Source organism: Phyllostomus discolor, chromosome 3, assembly GCF_004126475.2.
Source record: "Phyllostomus discolor isolate MPI-MPIP mPhyDis1 chromosome 3, mPhyDis1.pri.v3, whole genome shotgun sequence".
NCBI classification, from domain to species: domain Eukaryota; kingdom Metazoa; phylum Chordata; class Mammalia; order Chiroptera; family Phyllostomidae; genus Phyllostomus; species Phyllostomus discolor.
In genome coordinates, this window is record NC_040905.2 from 54,797,657 (window position 1) to 54,819,708 (window position 22,052).

A 22,052-nucleotide genomic window follows, 5' to 3' on the forward strand; every position below is an offset into this window, starting at 1 on the left:
TCTGAGAGTCATGGGAACATCTCTGTGGGTAACTCTCTGTTTTTCTCTTGCTGCTTTTAAGATTCTCTCTTTAGCTTTAACCTTTGGCATTTTAATTATGATACATCTTGATGTGTTCCTCTTTGGGTCCAACTTGTTTGGGACTCTCTTGCTTCTTGGGCTTGTATGTCTATTTCTTTTGCCAAGTTAGGGAAGTTTTCTTTCATTATTTTTTCAAATAAGTTTTCAATTTCGTGCTCTTCCTCTTCTCCTTCTGGAAACCCTATGATTCAAATGTTGGTACATTTGAAGTTATCCCAGAGGCTCCTTACACTACCCTTGATTTTTGGATTCTTTTTTCTTCTTCCTGTTCTGATTGAATGTTTTTTCCTTCCTTGTGTTACAAATCACTGGTTTGATTCTTAATTCTCTATAATTTTTTCTTTATTTCACTTAATGTAACCTTGCTTTCTGCCTGGGCCCTTTTTTTAATTTTATTTATTTATTTTTAGGGGGAGGGGAAGGGAGGGAGAAGGGAAAGAAACATCAATGTGTGGTTACCTCTCACTGCACCTTACTGGGGGCCTGGCCTCAGCCCAGGCATGTACCATTATTGGGAATCAAACCAGTGACCCTTTGGTTCCCAGGACCATGCTCAATCTACTGAGCTACACCAGCCTGGGTCTTTTTTTATGCTGTTGAAGTACCCAGTGATTTTCTTGAGCAACCTAATAACCAAGGTTTTGAACTCTGCATCTGATAGATTGCTTATCTTCATTTTGCTTAGTTCTTTTTCTGATGTTTTGATCTGTTCTTTCATTTGGGCCATATTTCTTTGTCTCCTCATTTTGGCAGCCTCCCTGTGTTTGTTTCCATGTATTAGGTGGAGCTGCTTTGACTCCCTGTCTTAGTAGCATGGCCTATTGCAGAAAAGTGCACCCATAAGTTGGATGGGATAGAGCCTTAGGTAATTGCCAGGGCAGGGCAACTCATGTGAACCATGTTGACACCATCTTAGATATGGTGTCTCTGCTCTGTGACTCTGTGTCAGGGAGAGCTCAGAAAAGGGACAATGGCTGCTACCTGGCCTCTGTAGCTTTGTTGGGGAGGAAGCTGACCCCCAGCACTCACCCTGATGCTGTACACTTCAGTTTCTCCCCGTATGCCACTGGTACCCTTCTAGCTGCTGTCTGGGTGCTATAGCCCAGAGGGAGTGAGTCTCCATAAGTCCTAAGTCTGCTAAGGGCTCTTTAAGAAAAGATGCCTGAGAATTAATTCTGCAGTTTCTTCTGCCACCCCAAGCCCCACTGGTTTTTAGAGCCAGAAGTTATGGGAACTTAGCTTTCTGGTACGGGAACCCTGGGCTGTGTGGTCTCGTGTGGGTCTGGGGTCCCTCATGCCCAACTCTTCCTCCTGCTTTTTATCCACCACACATCAGTGTGTGACCGTCTGTTCTATGTCTCTTGCCTCCACCCCTCCTGCCTGTCTAGATGAATGTGATTTCTTTTATATCTTGGTTGTCAGATTTCCATGTGGCTCCATTTTCTGATGATTCTGGGTGATAGTTGTTTTGTAGTTTAGTTGTAATTTTTGCTGTGGTTGTGCAAAGAGGCAAGCTGTGTTTACCTATGCCTCCATCTTGACCAGAATAAATGAAAAAAAAAATTATCTAATATATTTAAAAGGAAGAGTTGATACAGGAAAATGTAGTGTTATATATTAGATGCAGAGTTCAATGAAGTGGTTAAAAAGAAAAAGCATTGAGAAATATTCTTTTTAAGTGATATTTTAATAAACAGTAAGTACTATATTTCTTTTCATGCATCAAAATGAAAGATAAAGGGGAAAAAATAAAATTTGAACCACTGTAGACAACTGGTTTCCAGAAAAATATGTAAGAATATTCTAAATAACTTTCCCTAAGACTATACTTAATTGAAATACATTCAAAAAATATTCACATGATTCAGGCATTTTTAAATCTCACTTTTTTTGAATAGCCAGTGAATAATATGTTAAGTGTTTGACCTTAATAACAGAATGTACCATATTTTGCCATGTATAATATACACTTTTTGCCCAAATTTTTGATAGAAAAATAAAGATGCATATTATACATGGTTAGTACTAATTCCACATCTATATAAATGTTTTTAATTCTTTTTAAGATTTCTTGTACCTTGTATCTGTTCTTGTGTTTTATAATTATTTGTTACATAAAGTTTCTTGTATAGTATGTTCAAAAATAAATGCTAAAACCTTTTATAATACAAAAACAATATCTAAATATAAACAAACAAACAAATAAATAATTGTATTAAAAAATTAAAATGAAAGAATTTTTTCCTGAAAGTTTGGGCAAAAAACATGGGTGCACATTATACACAGTGAAATACATTTTCTATTTTCACATTAACAAACTGGACCAAAGAAAAAGCAAGTAACAATAAAATGCTCAGCTCTGATCTGCTAATTCTTCCAAGTCTGAACTGGCTAATCACACAAACTGGCACTTCTTATGATGACGCAGTCCTGTTTAAGTGTGGACACTAGAAAGTCACAAACTAGTAAATGAAATATACTTAATAATTAGTCTCTCTGGGTGAATGTATTGGGCCAAACTCTGGCTTCTATGCTTGCTTTGGTATCCTATTAAGGTCAGACAGTATATAATTTGGTTGAATGTTCAAACTCCTAGAAACTTTTCTAAGTGCCACAATTAAAGAGAGAACAAACATAAATTTTCTCTAAATTGGAAGATTCTATTTTATTTCACTATCACCTGAATTTTTAAATCCTACAAGAAGATGAAGGAAACTATTTAATACTTTATATCAGCAATTTTCAACTGACATGCTGCAAGATTTTTAAAACATGCAATACCTGACGATTTAGTCAGGAACACTGACCGCTTTTCCTTTTGATAATCAAATTTAAAAAATGACAACAGCCAACACAATAATAGCCATCCAGTATTGAATGAATAAAACTGTACCTATTTTTGTCAGATCAGCAAAATATATATTTTTGGTGTGCCGCAAAATTAGTAATTATGTGTGCCATGAGATAAAAAAAGGCTGAAAATCACTGCTTTATATCATTTTGAAAGGAAGAAAGGGATGGAAGGAGGAGAGAAAGGAAAAGTGGGAGGGTAGGGGGAGGGAAGGAGGGAGGGGAGGAAAGAACAGAACAGAGGGAGGGAAAAAGCTTACATGCTTCAAAGTTCTCCAGGATACAATTATGTTTACCCTACCACACAAGAGAACTAATTATCAGAATCTTCATAAAAATGGGCTGTCCTAAGCAACATTGTTGTCACAAAATTATCTTCCAGGACTCTACAAACTGTTATTTTTTTTTCTACCAATGTCTCTTTTCCTGTAACATGGTTCTTATTAAAAGTTAACTAAGATAGTAAATAATATGTTTATTAGTACAGCTGGGTGGTTACTTAGGCATTGACATTCAATGCTGATCATTAGAAGACTGAAATGACCTAAAATCCAAGGAGAAGAAGCTATGATTTATTCATTCACTCACTCAGTATAGCAGCCTCCACCAGTGTCCTGCTTATGATCCCTCAGGACTAGCCATTCTTATGCAGTCTACTCTGTCGGTGGGCTTTCTCTGCCTCAGGAGCACGCTTAGGAGGAGTTGATGCCCTCAGCAGCAACCCTCATCTAATAAAGAATGGGGGTTCTGTATCATCTTTCAGAGGTCCCTAGTATAAATAATCCCCAGTGGCCCACAATAGTAACCTGCTCATTAACATAATCTTTTTTTAATTCTTTCCCTGCATCCCACCTCCTGCTTTTTTTCTCTCACTTCCCCAGTCTTCCAACAAAGCTTCCTGAGACTACCTTCCAAATAAACTACAGTAAATCCTCAGAATTGTCTATAGGTTCTGAAACTTCAAATGAAATAATATATAATGAAATCAATTTTACCATAGGCTAATTGATATAAATGAGTTAAGTTTCTATACATCTCATTGATGTTTTAATGAAATGACAGTGAAAAAAAGTACATTATTTAAGAAACTGATATACTTAACTCTGCAACCTTATTTTACGGTCTAAATTCTGGGAAGAGGCAGCCTAAGACACTCACCTATTCTTTATTCAAGAACATTTATTTAGTGTATTTTAGGGGCTACAAAATGTGGCCAGCAATGGGAATCAAATATGAATCCTGAGAACAAGTAAGGGAATGTTTTCAAGCAGGGAGCTATGCTATGCAATCCCTCAAATTCACATCATAAAAGAGATCACAGCCTCCATCAACTTTCATAATTAGCTCTGCTCATTACTGTTCATCCTTTCTTTCAGTCAAGATCAAATGATTACCTGGCGATTCAGGTAATTTTCTTCTTTATCAAGGCATGTTTGGTTTTCTCATCTCTCACAGCAGCTTTAACACTTCAACCCACTAGTTCAATTTGACTATCTTAATTCTTTTCTTTCCTACCTCTGCAAAATTTTCTTGGCTGCTCTTCATGACAGAGTTTTATATAACATCACAATATTGAATATGACTGTGTCCTGGTTCTCATTTCCAAAATCTCCTTAATTGTCATTCATCTGGGTACTTACCCCATGGGATGAAAGTAATTTCTAAATATTCAGCCATCTTTAAATATTTCATCCCAGTTTCAGTATATCATTTCTATGACAAACGACTTACAGAAATAATAGTACATTTAATCCACAAGTAGCTCCAACATAGGAATTATTATTTTTGTTCCATAGATTAGAAAGCTGTAGCTTTCTGCCATTCAAGCTATGATATCCCCACATATTCTACTTCACTTGCTCCATAACTACACATGAAAAAATTAAACATATTTTTCTTATGCTCTTCCTACTTATTTAAGAGAACCTGTAAAATTCAACATCCAAACGATTCTCCTGGTTTTCAAGAATCATATGCTTATATTTGATTCTCACTGACCAATTGTTAAGAATATCCTTATATAATATTATTAACGATGAACTGTATTACCTGTGAGTCAGACTCATTAGGATGTGTCTTCCCTAAATTCTAGAAATATTCTGCAAACAAAACTTTTCTCTAAACAAAATACTTTTTTCATAGGTAATCTTTCAGTGGCTCATCTGCAGTTAACATCTTTGTTTCTGCCACTAGAATTTCCCTTAAAATGTCTGCACTCTTGTCATTCTGGCCAAGCCACATCCTCCATCAGTCAGGTCATGTGTCACACTGGTACCTGAGGAAATGCTTACATACTAAGTTTTCTTTTAGAAAAACACTATGCTTTTAGACTGTATTTTTGCAGGTAGTTTATTTTTAGAGAACCCAAAAATAGTACATATTTTAATCTTTCTATTTGCATGAGTGTTACTCATTGGCAGGCCGGACACAGCAAAAGAAAAAGACATTCTAGGAATATGCTGACCCTGTCAGGTGTAGAACACCCAGCACATTCTGAGGAGAGTGTCTTAAATGACATCTTGTTTCAGTTCCAAATCTTTTCTGTTTAAGTGGTGGACATGATGCCAAAATGATGATTTGAAAATATTCCATTTTAAATCACCACTATCCTGCAACTTTACTGAATTTGTTTAATTAGTTTTACAAGTTTTGGCAGGAGTTTGCAGGGCTTTCTCTATATAGAAAGAGTAAAGAGTACTCTTTTAAAGATGTTACTCTACATCTACTTTACATTTGTAAAGAATAACAATATTCTTTCTTTCTGATTTGGATGCTTCTATTTCTTTTTCTTGCCTAACTGCTCTGTCTTGAGTTACCAGTACTACATGGAATAAAAGTGTTAAGAGTAGGTATCCTTGCCTTGTTCCTGATCTTAGAGGAAAAGCTTTCAACTTCTTACCCTTGACTATCATGTTAGCTGTGGGCTTGTCGCATATAACCTTTATTATGTTGACATACATTCCCTCTATACCTGCTTTGTGGAAAGAGCTTTATCATAAATGGATGTTAAATTTTGGCAAATGTTTTTTTTTTCTATTGAGGGAATCATGTAATTTTTATCCTTCATTTTGTCAATGCAGTATATGTCGCATTGACTGATTTGTATATGTGGGACCATCCTTGCATCCCTGGAATAAATCCCACTTGATTATGGTGTATGAACTTTTTAATGCATTTTACATTTGGCCTGCTAATAGTTTGTTGAGGATTTTTGCATTTATGCTTGTCAAGGATATTGACCTGTAATTGTCTTTTCTTGTGGTATCAATGTCAGGTTCTGATATTAGGGTAATGCTGGCCTTGTAGAGTGTGTCTGGAGCCCTGGTAGGTGGCTCAGTTGGTAGAGCATTGTCCTGTACACCAAAAGTTTGCCAGTTCGATTCCAGGTCAGTGTACATACCTAGGTTGTGGGTTCAATCCCTGGGCTGGGCACATATGGAGGCAACCAGTCCATGGTTCTCTCTCATACTCTCTCTCCCCGCACCCCTCTTCTCTCTCTAAAATCAATTTTAAAAAACACATCCTCAGGTGAGAATTTAAAAAAGTGAGTTTGGATGTGGTACCTTCTCCTCTTCTACTTTTTGGAAGAGTTTGAGAAGAACTGGTTATTCATAATCCTTTAAAATTTTGGCATAATTTATCATGAAGTCATCTGGTTTTGGATTAGTTTTGGGGGAGGCTTTTGATTACTAATTCGATTTCCTGACTAGAAATCAGTCTGTTTAGATTTTGTATTCACAATTCAGTTTTGATAAATTGTATGTTTCTAGGAACTCATCTGTTTCTTCTAGGTCATCGAATTGTGGGCACTTAATTGTTCATCATAGTTTTTTGATTCTTTGTATCTCTGTGCTATTAGTTGTAATATCTCCTCTTTCATTTCTGATTTTATCTCTTTGAATCCTCTCTCTTTTTTCTTGGAGAGTCTAGCTAAAGATTTGTCAGTTTTTGCTTATGTTTTCAGAAAATTAGCTCTTAGTTTAATTGATATATTCTATTGTCTTTTTAGTCTGTTTCATTTTATTTCTGCTCTGATCTTTCTGTCTTTCCTTCTACTTACCTTGGGCTTTGTCCTTCAGCATATTTTGATATCATAATTGCAATCTTATTATAAACATAGTGTTGTATTCTGATTTCCCCTATTATAACACTGTTTTGTTGTATTATTATAAATTTTAACGGTAGTAAAATGTTTCATTGAATAGATATACTATATTTTTCTTAACCATTTATTTTTTGTTATTTTTAAAATTTCATATAGTGGTGGGATAAACATATTTGTTCATGAGGCTTATGTAAATATCTAATTTGTTTCTGAAAATGAGCTTCCAAAATTGTAAATACTAAGTCAAACACTACACATAATCTGAAGGATCTAAAAACATTAAGCTAAATTGCTTTCAAACATGTTTTCTTTTTTTAAAGATTTTATTGATTTATTTTTAGTGAAAGGGTAAGGGAGGGAGAAAGAGAAGGAGAGAAACATCAGTTACCTTTCTTATGTGCCCCAACTGGGAACAGAACCTGCAACCCAGGCACTTGCCCTGATGGGGAATCACAGCAGCAACCTTTCACTTTGCAGGTCAATGCCTAGCCAATTGAGCTACACTGGTCAGGGCTCAAACATGTTTTCTAATTTACATCCCTAACAGATCTGCATTCAAATTCAGATATTTTTTTAAAAATCTAGGCCCACTCCACACCAATTCCAAGCAAAATTATTATGAGGAAATAAAATGACATTTAACATTAAGTATTTTCTAATGTTTGATATCACTTTCAAGGTTACTTCAAATATTCAATTATAGAATTTTTATTTTAATAATACTGCTGTTAAATGTGTCTTCAAAGAAGCCTTAAATTCATTGTAGAAGATTTGTCAACATAAATTAATGTCAAATTTATTATTATATTTTTACTATTATTATTATTATTATACCAAATTGAGATTTGTAGAGATCAAACATAATCACTAGTTTGAAGATCTAAAGTAGCTGCTATTCACTGGACATTAAATGAAATGTCACTTTGGAACTTACTATTGAGAAGGGCTAGTGTCAGATATTATCGTTTAACAGATTTGGGAGATTGTTCATTTAATTATTTTTTTAATTTTTAGGTTGAAACACAACATATTGTGCACTGAAAAATTACAGCAGCCTAAAATTTTCTGTGCATTGTTTTCTTAACTAAACAAAATGTCAAACCTTCCTGGATGCTTACACAAAATTGGTGATAAGACATTCCCAGTGGAGAACATGATCTAATAATCCTTATCTTAGCACCATGGAAAGCAAGAATTTCAGGTGCTACTCCTACTTCCCTCATTTACTGTCTGTAGCTTGAAATTTAACTACCTTTTATTTCTAGCTCTCCCTTTGTAAGAAAACTGTGCAAAAGAGTAGCTGTTTGTTTAACATTTTGTTAGCATGAGGACAGAGGATGGGAATGGGTAGTGGGCATAGCATCCAATAAAAATTCCGAGTTTCTTAGAAGTGTATTTCACTATGAAATATAATTACAGTCATGAAAATCAGCAGTTACCCAATTGCTAGACTGTAACAGCAGCAAATAAAACAATAAAAAAGATCTAGGTGAGGAAGTGGGGCCAGAAAATAATATTTCTTATACTGCTACTCTGAGTTAAATAGTGTGTTAGATTCTTTGTATGTTTTATTTAATTTAGTCTTTAAAAACATTTTAAAAACTAAGGCTCAGGAAGGTGAAATAGTTTCCCAATTAACTATGGCCAGCCAACACCGGAATTAGTATTTGAAAATAAGCCTGAATCATGCTCACATCCCCACAGTGTGCCCGAGAAGGGCAGGGTGGTCAGTTCTGCTGCACAAATGTGATCAGAGCAGTCAAGGGGACCAAGGAAGTCACCTTTCTCTGGATTAAACAGCTCAATTTACAAACTATTTAACTTTAATATAAGGTGGAAAATAAGATTTCAAAAAAAAGGAGAAGAACGAGGACAAGAAACTGAGTTTCAGCAAAGAAGGCAAGTGAGCGATTAAAAATAAATCTTTCATGACTTGCTCCCACAGGCAGAAACAAAATATTTTTCAATCCTGCTTAACCCAAAGTAATCTGAGTTACTTAAAGTATTATAACCACTGGTGACAAACCAGAGAGCTTATTATGTCCTTTCATGAGCAAGGACTTCTCAGAAGCAGGAAATGCATGTGCAAAGGGACAAAGTTGTCACCATCACAGTGTGCAGCTTTCTGTTGTGCATGCTGAGGGTCCTGCACCTGCACCTCATGGATGTTGGGAGTTCTGCCCTCCACAGTCTAGACCAGGAGGTCTATTTTCTATCCTGGCTGGGAAACCAGGATACCTTCACTAAAATGCAAGTGGAGCTATAAAGCCAGAAAGAAATTTGCACACTATACAAACTAATACTTTACTTTAAAAATGAAGGTCAGTCAGTGTCTTAAGACACACTGGCAGTTAACAGCAGAATCCCAGATTAGAAAGCTCGAGATTTCAGCAATTCAACTATTCCTCCAAAATAAATGCACAGTGTCATTTGCAAAGTAGGGCACCGTTACCTAAAGATAACAGCATCTGCAGAAATACTTACTTAGCAACTAAATCACAAGGTCTTCCTTAGAGCTTCCTTTAGGCTAGAAATAGTCCCTGCTTAGCCAGCTGGCCTGAAAAACTAGTGACAAACATAAAAACCAAAAGAACTGCAGAGCTTATTCTATCCCCTCATCTACTGGGAAGAGTATCCATAGCACTTTTTTGAGACTGGGGGTTATAAAGTTAATAGAAGGAGAAAATGCCCTGATTTTCTTCCTTTGTGGCATGTTTTCATACCTGGAAATACCTACCCTTCTAATTAATTAAATATGCAATGTTTTATTTAATGGTTTCTTAAATTTAAGGTTGGCACTATTTGAAAAGGCTGTGCTATCCATGACTTATGCAGTGGCCTCACATCTACCATCAAACAGCCCAGGCTGAACGCAGACCCTGGGATGTGCCTGTAACTGTGCTGTCTGGCTCATGGGAGCAAGAGTATTGCTGGTTTCCAGGGGGCTTAGGGGGCCTTGAAGAAGGATATGTTCAGTGTCCTTGTTCTAAAAATACATTTTAGAAGTTCCCATTGCTGCTGTCCTAATTTTGTCATAATGTTTTCCTAATTTATTTTATTTCCCAAGAAGGGAAATATTTCCATATAAATGCTATACTGATTATTTTTTTAAAGTTTATGTCATATTTAGCTCTCTAACAAGTTGTATTTTAAATTCACATATGAGCACATGAAAAGAAAGAGATAATAACTGTGTGACAAATTATGTGTAAAAATGTTAATTCTTATTTACTTTGACTTAAATGTAGAGGCAGAAAGACTTATTGAACAGCGCTTGCTTGAATCAATCATATCATTATATCTTCTTGGAGCATTCATTACATGGAAGATATCATCATATGTATTATAGAGTTGTACACTTAAAACCTGTATAATTTTTTAACCAGTATCACCCTAATAAGTGCAAACAGAAAAGATATCATCAGAGATGCTGAGGAAATAGGAAGATCTATGAAATAAAAACCCTGCTTCTATGGATTCTGGTCTTAGTAAACACACACACACTTAAAATCCAATGCAGGTCAGTGTGTAAAGTGCCATGCACACCTGCCACCTGTTTTACCCTGGCTCATGAGCTAAGACTGCTTTTTATATTTTTTAAATGGTTGAACAAAATTCAAAACACTCACATATAATGACATTTGAAAATTGTTTGAAAGTAACATTTCAATGTCTAAAAAGTTCTTTTAGAACACATTTACACCCTTCCTTAACAATTTTTCTATGTCTGATTGCATGATACAACAGCAGAGTTGAAAGGTTGCTACAGAGACTGTATGACCCCCCAAAACTGAAATAGTTACTATCTGGCCCTTCCCAGAAAAATTTTTAAAAATGTCAATTTCTAGCTTAAAGGATCAAGGAAAGTTTTATGATTTATCTATATTTTGAATCAAATGTTAAAGGATAAGTTGAATTTGTACTGATAAAATGGTGAGGAGGTGTTGTGTGGTTTGTTGTTGTTTTTTTTTTTTTTTTTCCAAGAGAAAGGTGAGCAAAGCATAGCACTGGGAAGACCATGGCTTATTCAGAGGGTAGGGAACATATCTGTGCTGCTGGGGACAAGACCTGGCACAGAAGATAAGAGGGCATCCACTGAGAAGACATGTCAGTTGTGGCTTGAGGAGGGTGAAGAGGAAAGAAGTGTTTCTCCCTCCTCCTATCCCCCCAAACCACTTCCATTTTCTGTGGAAAATAAAAACCAATGAAGGTTTTCTTTTTTAATCAAAGGGTGATGTATTCAAATGAAAGTTTTTCAAACAACAGTTTGGTAGAAATATGTAGGATGGATAGGAGGTTGGTAAGAAGAAGATGAAAAAAGATAACAGAGAGTGAAAACAAAGGTTTGAATAGAGACCCTTAACTAGTTCTATCAGTAAAGAAGGAAGACAGACATCCATGTGGCTGCTCATTTACGTCTATATGTCCAGAAATATGCAAAGAGGACACACTTAATATATCCGGCTTGGATAACAGCACAAATGGACAGAAGGAAGGAAGCTAGAGAGAGGAAGGGAGCGAAAAAGGAAGGGAGGGTAAAAACATTGATGGAGTTTGTCAATTGACTGAGAGAAGTAAAGAACAAAAACACAAACCAAGTTTCACTTTAGCTTTAGCCATGTAGAGTTTTAGGTAACAAAGAGGCATTCACAAGAAAATATCTAGCAGCAGTCAGAAATGTGAAATGCTCATTTCACATGGTGAATGGAGCATGATCAGAATGGAAATAGAGATCAGAAGCAACCATGTACACTCAGAGGTCTGCCACTGCTGTGTCTGACAGCCCCAACAAGCTTCTCATGAATAATTGGTAGAAGCTTCTTATGTTTATATTTATTTTAGGGTGGGTATGGAACTCTAAACTTTCAAGAGAAAGTTGTAAAGACAGGATCTGTCATAGCAGTTTGCAATGTCTACTAAAGGGAAACTTATTAACATAGCAGTCACTGGCCTCAGAGATATCACACCCCCATGATTGTCATTATTTCCATCAATGACAGAGAGAGGGAAAAAAGGAATCAGGTCACCATTCTGTTATTTGGAAACAGATGCTTGCTTCTGGAATATTATGATACAGCGTAGGTAAATGGTAGACAATAGACAATACTGGTATCATTTTTTTCTCTCACCCACACATCTCTCTTTTTATTTTTTTTATTTATTTCTTTTTAGAGAAAGGAAGGGAGTGAGAGAGGGAGAGAAACATCAATGTGTGGTTGCTTCTAGTGTGCCCCCTACTGGGGACCTGGCCTGCAACCCAGACATGTGCCCTGACTGGGAACTGAACCTGCGACCTTTGGTTTGCAGGCCAGCACTCAATCCACTGAGCCACACCAGCAAAGGCAAATATCTCTTAAGTAGAGTCTGGGGAACAAAATTTTTAAAGTGTTTACAAATATTCTGTATTTATTTGCAAACTGCCCTGGAACACTTTTCTGATCATGCCAATTTCCAGCAATTACCATTTTAAATTATGTTTTTAACAACTAAAAGACCCTAGGAACACAGAAAGAGACATATAACAATTTCATAGTGTGGCATACTTTCTATAAACTACATGGAAGTCAGAGGATTGGGACAAATAAAGTAAGTTTATCTCTCACAAACTTGTACAAAGACATACATATATATCTACAGCAACCCGTAGGCAGCTCCCCATTTCCTGAATGAACATTGGCCTTTCTTGAAATATATGCTTAGACATGGCATCTAGCAAAGGATCTTTCTGAGTTTTATAAGCAGCATTATCAGAACAATGGCATGCAGGGAATGAAAAATATCTCCACTAGGGATTTATGTTCATTAAGAACTCAAAAAAATACAGAATCTGCACCTGCTACAAGATAATATTAGGCTTACAAAGCAAAACAAAGATTTCAACACAGACCTAAAGATATTTACACTAGTTTGGATATTTACTGACCTAAGTCATAAAAAAATTAAAACCAAGATATCTACTTTTGAAGGCACTCAAAGTCCAGAATATTAAGACACTGTTAGATACAAAGAATTTAGATTTGTGCCGGAAAACAATAGAAAAGATACTATAGATCAGATTACAAAGGAAGGAAGGGTGGAACTGGCCCTGCCAGTTCTTACTATTCATTCTGCCCACATACACATCTTACACTAGTTTTCTATTTTTAATTGAGGTAGTAATGCCTCGGATTCTACACCCCTGTTTTGAATACCACTGAGACCCTTAAGGATGTCAACAAGAACATAAAATGGTTATGCATGATATTGTCTCTGCTGTCTCCAGATAATGACATGGTCCTTTCCACCTCCTTAGTTTAGCAGAGGGCCCTCCTGTCAGCTTTGTGACTGACAAGGAAGTGAACAGAAATCCTCCAAGCTGCCTGCTGAAGCCCAGAGGTCAGGGTGGGAACTAAGCAGTGTGTGTGTTCCTGCTTCAGTGCTCTTGTTATTTCCAATAATAATACCCTGATTTAAATAGTAGTTTTCTCCCAAGGAGCACAAAATGTTTTCATATTGTAATTTTTTTCAACCTCACTACTTCCCTATAAACAAAGGAAAGTAAGGATTTGTCGATTCCATTTGAGATGGAAGAATTGAAAGAGAGTAAATTAACAGATGATTAAATATGTTGCCAGAAAATGCATGATCTTTTAACCTAGAGTTTCTAATTCAAAATCCCACCCTCTATCTGCTAAATTAAAATTACAAGAAATTTATCTCTAACAGGTGGTAGCCTTTTCTTGGTTAATTTGGAAAAAGCCTAACGATTTAAAGGTAATCCCTGACTCCAAGTTTGAATATAAATAATCTTTACTGAGAAATAACAAGCCAAATATTTCCAAACATTATCATTATAAGTTTAATTTTTCTAGTGTAACAAATAACATTTCTCTATATAATGAGTAGGTATTTAAGTCTACTTGCTATCCTATATCTAGTAACTTTCAGTTTTTAGTTTTCCAATATTTGTGACTAAGGAGTCAACTGAAAAAGAGAAATGATTTCAGATTTTCTTAAACCCTGAGGAAGTTCTTAAAAGCCAATAGAAAATGTGGAGTCATAGTATAAAATTGTTAATGTGCTACTTCTCAGGTCAAAAAATTCATCTTAGATGTGATTATTGAAGAACCAAAGCAGACTGCAGCCATCAAAGTACCAAAGTAGAAACAAAAAGAGGACAGGAGCTGCTGTACCTAAAAGGGAGGGGGCCTGGTGGCTCCTCACAGAAAACATTAGAACAGGGAGGAGGCTCAGAGGTTTATGACTGAGACATATGAAATGAACAGGACATACTGAGCACGGAAATAGGCATAAAGGTTTACTGGGGCGGGGGGGGGGGGGGGGATGGTTGTGACCAATGTGTTTCAGATCCAAAGAGATACTTTATAGGAAATCTCTGACCAAAATTAATTTAGTTTATAATTACTATGAGACAGGCATTGTGTTGAGTACTTTTCCACACATTACCTCATTTGACTCTTACTAGTCTCAACATAGGTGTTATTTTGCCCAGTTTACAGATGAGAAATTGGGTTATGAGATGTTATCCAACTTGCCACAGGTCCCACTGCTGTTAATTGATAAAATCAGAATAAGAGCCTAGAATGATCTATCTCCAAATGCTGTTAACCATTCTGCCATGCTGACTAATTTTGAGAAAAAAAAAGATTAAACCTATGAGAAAAACTAGCAAAGACCTTTTCTCAAGGATTTTATCTCTCACACCAGTTCCTCTATGCTTCCCTTTTTCTCTTGAACTAAAATACTCCCCCATTTACTAAGGGAGGGGTGGGTCAGAGAAACATTCACATACTATACCTATTACTCATGTCTCACAGGAACCTGAAAGGCAACTCTGTCCGTGCAGTCACGGGCAGAGGCGTAATGAAGAGTCTCTAGTACCTGAGTGAGCTCCAATATTTATATTTCACCCGAGTCCACTTTTCCTCACAGCAGTTTTCGAACTAAATATCCTCATTACACACACACACACACACACACACACACACACACACACCAAACCCCAGTAGGTCAAGAGCAGCCATGGGTGTTCACTGTGTGCAGATCTACGTGGTACAAGCTGCAGCAGCTCTGCACCCTCTTTGGTTTTGTTCCTGCTGGGTTCAGCTGTTCTAACCCTGGCACAATCATCGTTTTGCTGTCAATGGAGAAAAATAGCACATTCTCATCAATCCCTACCCAGCCAGCAGAAGAACATGCTGCCACCGAAAAGTAGCTCCAACAGTCAAATTTGTAACAATCTCTAAATTAAGTACTCCATACAAAGTCAATCACAGCCTTGCTTTCTTCTCCTACGTCATCTCCCACTCTTATCCCACCCCACACTAATGTCATCCGCATGGAATTACTTTCCAGTCCAGAAATACACCGGGCTCTTTCATGATTCTGGGCCTTTGAAAACACTGTTCTTTTTCCGTGGCGGTTTTTTCCCCTCTGAGTCAATAGACAAATTTATATCACCCTTCCAAGATCTAGCTCAAAAGCCCTCTTCTCTAGAAGTCCTTCTTTATTTTCTGTATTTCTTTCCCTGTCTCTGTTCCCATGGAACTTTAGAATGCCTACTGTTTTTCTATGCCCACGTAGAATTTATTCACATGTCTGTCTTCCCAGTGAACCTGTGAATTCCAGCACTTAGAGCAGAGCTTGACATACAATAAACATTAGATGGTGACCGGATGCTCTGCACGTGAATGAAGGGACAAGCATAATAAGAACCTATGCTTTTCCTCACAGGTCTTAAAATCTCAGTTCACACTTGTAAGTTTATGCATGTAATTTGCTGTTACTGACATAATTGTTCTCCACGAATTCAAATAAAAGCTATAAATGTGGATATTTTTCCAATCGAAAAAAAAGCAATTCTGGTTGAGGTCAGTGAGAGTAGAGAATTGGCGGGCTCACAGGACCCAAGCTCAAGAACCACAAAGAGGTGGAGAAATAGGAAGGAAGTGAGTAAGAAGGGCAGCACACTAGCTGGTAGCTGTTACCATCACGGACACCAATAATAGCTCTGATTTACTCACGTTGCTTCAACACTAGGAGTGGTCTTGATTCTTCGGCCAATTTCCCTCTTAGGTGACAGTGCTTGGCTTTCAGGCCCTTGACAGTTGTAAGACCTGCTGAGTCATTTGTTGCAGTTCTCTCTGGCATCATTCCTGTACAGAGAATGTACTTCCTCTTCCTATTCATCTACATTGTTTTCTTATAAATTCTGCAGCTATTGTTGTTACAGTGTCTCAATACCCTTTACCCTTAGAAATTACATAGTGTGGGTATGTAAACTAATATGTTTGTCTAATATGTTTTCAAGTTATATTTTCTGATCTATTCTCAAAACATTATGTTAAAATAATAATAAAGGGGTAAAAAATATGCTTTTAAAAGCAAAACATATGAAGTATAAATTATTTGTGTTAATTGACTTTATAGACACAAGAAAGACTTCCAATATTTAAGTGGACAGAATTTACAGGGCAAAAATAGAGTAACAAAAAAATCTTATTAAGGGTATTTCAATAATCCACTCAACCAGTACATGCCTGGAGTACTGCAGGTAACAAAGTCAAGCAACAGAACCCTGACTGGTAGTTTTTCAAAATCTACAGGAAAGACTCTAATTATAATGCAAAGTGCGAAGAGGGAGAATAGAGATAATATATGTAATGGGTATAAATATCACCTTACAAATTTACATACACAAGAAATATTTTTATTGTGTTGTATAATTACTGTTTTTTAGTTCTATATTTATTTTCTATTTTTATCATTTTTAATTACAGTTTATATTCAATATTATTTTGTATTAGTTTTAGATGTACAGCATGGTGGTTAGAAAATGATTATTCTTTTTTAAAAAAGATTTTATTTATTTATTTCTAGAGAAGGAAGGGAGGGAGAAACAGAGAGAGAGAGAAACATCAATGTGTGGTTGCTGGGGGCTGTGGCCTGCAACCCAGGCATGTGCCCTGACTGGGAATCAAACCTGCGATGCTTTGGTCCAAAGCCTGCGCTCAATCCACTGACCTATGCCAGCCAGGGCAGAAAATGATTATTCTTAAAAAAAAAGAAAATAATTATTTCTGATTATTTTTTATAACAAATCACCATCTTCCAGGCCAGCAAAAACTTTGACCTTGGTAATTCTTAGTTATTTCTCTACAGTGCTTTTACCTGGTGTTTGGAATTTGGGAGGAAAGCAGGGTGGAGACTGGCCCTCCAGACATTGTTCATGGCTTGCCCTGTCTGCAGGACTCCTCAGGCTCAGAGGCCTTGAACCACCTCTGTGTCCTTCAAGATAAACAGGCTTTTACAGTGCTGCAGGTGCCCTTCCCTGCCTAAGTTCTCTAGGCAGCTGGTCTTGAGGGCTTGACTGTAGAGAGGCAGAGTCATGAATTTTTTAAGGAAGCTGACTTTGGATCCCTTGGACTGGCATCCTGGGCATACCATATTTGTGTGATCTCGGGCAAAATTTTTTCAATTTCCTAAGTTTCAGATTTTCAACTGCAAAGTTAGAGCTATAATGTTATCTATCTCAGAGTTGGGAGGACAAAGGGAGGCAATTTGTTATAAAGTGCTTAGCACAATATCTAAGCACTGGTACATAGTAGGTATTCAGTAACAGCTGCTATTATTCTCAGTGTTATTGTCATTGTTATTGTTTATTATTACTGACACCATCATGCTCAGGCACTACCAGGAGTCCTCTGTCCTTTCTGCTCCTAGGGCCTACAGATCTCTTTCTCTGCCTCCCTTCCCCAGGACAGGGAAATCTTTTTCATCCGGGAGAGAGGTGCTATGTTCTCCACCACTTTCCCTTAGCCTTTCTACCTCCAGATGCACACTATTTTATCAGGATATTTTTCCTACAGTCATCTATTGAAATGTCCTCAATGTGTTTTTTTTTTCTTGGGCAGGGGGAGGAGGGAAAGGAGGTTTCTTTTTACAAAACTGCCCTGGGCAAAGAATAGCAGGGAGGGAAAGGGAAAATACAGAAAGGAAAAAAAGCATTAATTATATCTCAAAACATTATTTAGACACACTGATGAACAGTGGTATGAGAATGTAACAAAGGAAAAAATAATTCTCTGTGGGAAAAGCAAAGAAAGACAAAGGTGATCAAAACTGCACCCTAAAAGACAACTGCATGTTCACTACGCCGAAGAAGGGTGGGAAGATGCCTCCCCTCACTCTTCTATAAGTCCTCAGTGAGAAGGGACAAAGTTTATTTTGTTCTCCAATGTATATCTAATGTTGCTGGGCAACTGGCATGTCATAGGCATTTAATAAATTTTGCTAGATAAATAAATTTCTGGAAGAAAAAATAGTATGCAAAAAGCCATGAATCTTAAACAAGTTTAGATGTTTCCATGGCTGGTGTGGCTCAGTGGATTGAGCACCGGCTTGTGAACCAAAAAAAAGATTGCCAGTTCGATTCCCAGTCAGGGCAAATGCCTGGGTTGTGGGTCAAGTGCCCAGTGGAGGGTGCATAAGAGGCAACCACACATTGATGTTTTTCTCCAGCTCTTTCTCTATCCATTACCCTCTCTCTAAAAATAAGTAAGTAAATAGAATCTTTTTTTAAAAGTTTAGATGTTTAGAGAGGTAACAGGTAGATGGAAGCACAGCTTTAGACAGTAAGGTGAAAGAGAAAATAAAAATAAAACATGCTATAAAGATAAACAAGATGAACTCATTTGTATTACTAAAAACTTTAAGTTTTTCCTATAATGGAAGTATTGATTTAAGCAGAGGAATGACCAAATCAGTTATAAATGATGAGCATATGGAGCAAGGCTGGGCACAAAAGATAGTAGTTTGAGAATCAGGCAAAGTCTGCAATGCTCCAGAAAAGGAGACGGAAATATTGGACATAATTATCTGCTTCCCTGTAATAGAAGAGTATATTTCACCCTTTTCACAGCTTTGTGAACTTCCCCTTGACCTTGGACTTGGCCATGTCTTTCTTTGACTGAAAGGATGTTAGTGGGCATGGACAAGCAAAAGCTTAAAATGTCCTTGTGCACCTGAGGTAGCCTTTTGAACTCTGGGGATCTTGTGTGAGAAGATGCCCCCAGAGCCACTGAAATCCAGCCTAAGCCCCAGAATGAGGCCCATGGAGCAGACTTGAACCCAACAAGCAACCTGCAGCCCAGAGCCCGACTGTAGAATCGAGCCTTACCCAAAAGAGAATCATGAGAATAAAATGTTGTTGCAAGGTGGCCATTTAATTTTAGAGTAGTTTTCTCTAGGGTACTCTGGATTCTAAAACATGTGATTTTCTAAGACTTGGTGGCCTCAAAAAGAAAACACAATAAAATAAATAAAAATAAATCTCAAAAACAAAATAAAACAAAACAAACAAACAAAAACACCTTGGTGGCCTCCTCATCACACTGCTTTCCCTACTGTTGACAATCTCTACAAGTTTCCTGAAGTGCTACTTTGAAAGTGATGAGAAGGTCCTTGAGGAAGGCATTTGTTCCTGCAAAAACAAACAAACAAACAAAAAAACACACACACACAGAAGAGTTCCAACTCATTGTTTTGAAGAAAATCCTGAACTCAATTGAGAAACTCCAACAAATGTTTCAAAACAGAAAGTTAAGATTTAATATCATCAACTGGGGAATTTGTTAGATGAGATCTTACATATATGTTTTTAAAAATTTTTTTTCCCATAAACTGGATTTGAACCATACTATAAGTATCAATGACTGCATATTCATAGAATTGTTTGTCTCATTCTATGAGTGTTTAAAATGCAAAGCAGGGACAGAGAGGATGGTAAGAAGGTTTTAGAGGAACAATTCTTCCCCCACTTCATATTGCTAAAAAGAAGCTGGACTGGCTAAGGCCCTCACACACAGTCTCTTGGATAACTGCATTCAAATGGGGCATTACTTAAGAAAGAAAAAACCCCTGACAGGTTAGAGTATTATAGGGTTTCCCAAGGGTTCCTAAGGCAAGATCACAGTCTCATGGCTAAGTGTGGAGTTTTCCTCAATGAAAGTTTATCTTCTCTTTGTTAATCATCCTAGATGAGATCCAATATGAGTCAAGAAATGAAGATTGAAAGCCTTAGATTAACATGCATGGCATCTTTATTTTGGGCCTAGGAATTTGGACAGAGCTCTGAGTCATGGATATGCTGGAATATTCCTGGCAAGCTGTCAGTCAGCCTGAAGCTGGACCAATAACAGGTCTGAGGTTCTGTCTCCTCTGAGAGTAGCCACTTTTATAGCCCATGGTAACTTACGGTCTTTGCTGTACTTTCCTTACAAAGTTTAGTTAACATTTTAATCTGGTCTCAGTTGTGCTGTGGGGAGTAAAGAGGGGCCTAGTTCATTTTTCAGGAGAAGAGCAAAAGGTTAGGCTAGCATGGAATTTGAGAGGCAGCAGTGGTGGGGACTATCTGGGAGCCCATAGGTTTGGTGGTCTCATGAGGAGGACCAACAGCAAAGGCAGCAGTGCAAGCAGAGGCCACCTGGTCTTCACTAGATGTGAGGAAGGACCCAGGAAAACCCTCAGAAGTAAAGCAGGCCTATTTCCAGTGCTTAGAATAGTAGAGGCTCAAGCTGTAATAAATGGGGAAATAAAAGAAAGCATGATCTAATTTTGTGGTGACTAGCTGGTAAAATCTGGAACATTACATAGCAACAATTACTGTTTATCACTAAATAATATTTTTCCAATTTATAATTGACTTTTTTCTTAAAATGCAAAATTAATGCAATTCTATAAAAAATTTAAGAGCATAATCCAAAATGTAAATTCTGAAATATAAACATATTTTTCACTTAAAAAATGTATCTTTGTAAACAATAACTAACTTGTATGGCAAATAACCACTAACATGGACATATGGAAAGAATGCAGATGGCCAGGAGTTTTGAGGAGGACATTAGTAAGAGGTTATCTAAAATAAGATGCTTCCATCAATGCCAAGAACATATTAATGAGAGAGAGGAAATGATATTCTTGGCTTTTTAAAGATGCATTTGGCTTCTCTCTTTAAAGACCACTCTCCTGAAATTAAAGCATTAATATTTGAAAAAAAAAATGTATACTTTCAAAAAATGCAGAACATCATTTTTTGGTTATTTATAGCAGCTTAGAACAGTTTGGTTTCTGTAGCCAAGTTAATTTAAGAACCAGGTTGAGGGGGCGGGTGAGGGAAGCAAGCTTCCTTCTTCCCATCCTAAAAAAGAAGCTATGTCTGGTGCTTTTGAATGAAGTTTTAATTGATAATATTTAAAAACACAAATTTCAAAACTACTTCTAAACAAAATGCTTGCCATTTCACCTGTTCACTTCTAGATTTATAAAATAGAATATCTAGCTAGACAAATTTCTTCAAAGAAGAGATAATACAGACTTCACAAAAAACCACTGGATCTTTTAAATGTGCTTGTAAGTCATTCTCTAAGGAATCCAAGCTCTCAACATGTCTAAAATTGGACTGTCTTATGGGAGGGACAAATGGAGATACATTTTTTTATTTGTTTGTTTATTTGTTTTATTGAACTTATTGGGGTTGATGAGATTTTGTAGGTTTCAAGCGACTATTTCTATGATACACGACCTATACATTGTGTTGTGTGCCCAGCACCCAAAGTCAAATCATCTTCTGTCACCACATATTTGGTCCCCTTTACCCTTTACCACCCCACCCCTTCCCCTATGGAAACTACCATACTATTGTCTGTGTTATGGAGATACTTTTGCTTCTCATAAAATGGAGAAACAATTGTCCATTTGAATTTTAAATCTTTAAGATCTTAATTCATTTCCTCTTGAGAATCAGTATTACTTTTTGGTTTTCATTCACAGTTACAAGCTAGAGTGCTGCTTAATTAATATTTATTTACTAATTCATTTATAGAACATATGAACCCATGCCTGGTTAGCATGGACATTTGCAGGGCCTTGTGAGAACTATAAGCAACAGGACATGGGGGACCTAACTCTCCAAGAGTTCCAGCACTCTTCTATAAAGAGGCAAAACTAAGACCCTATG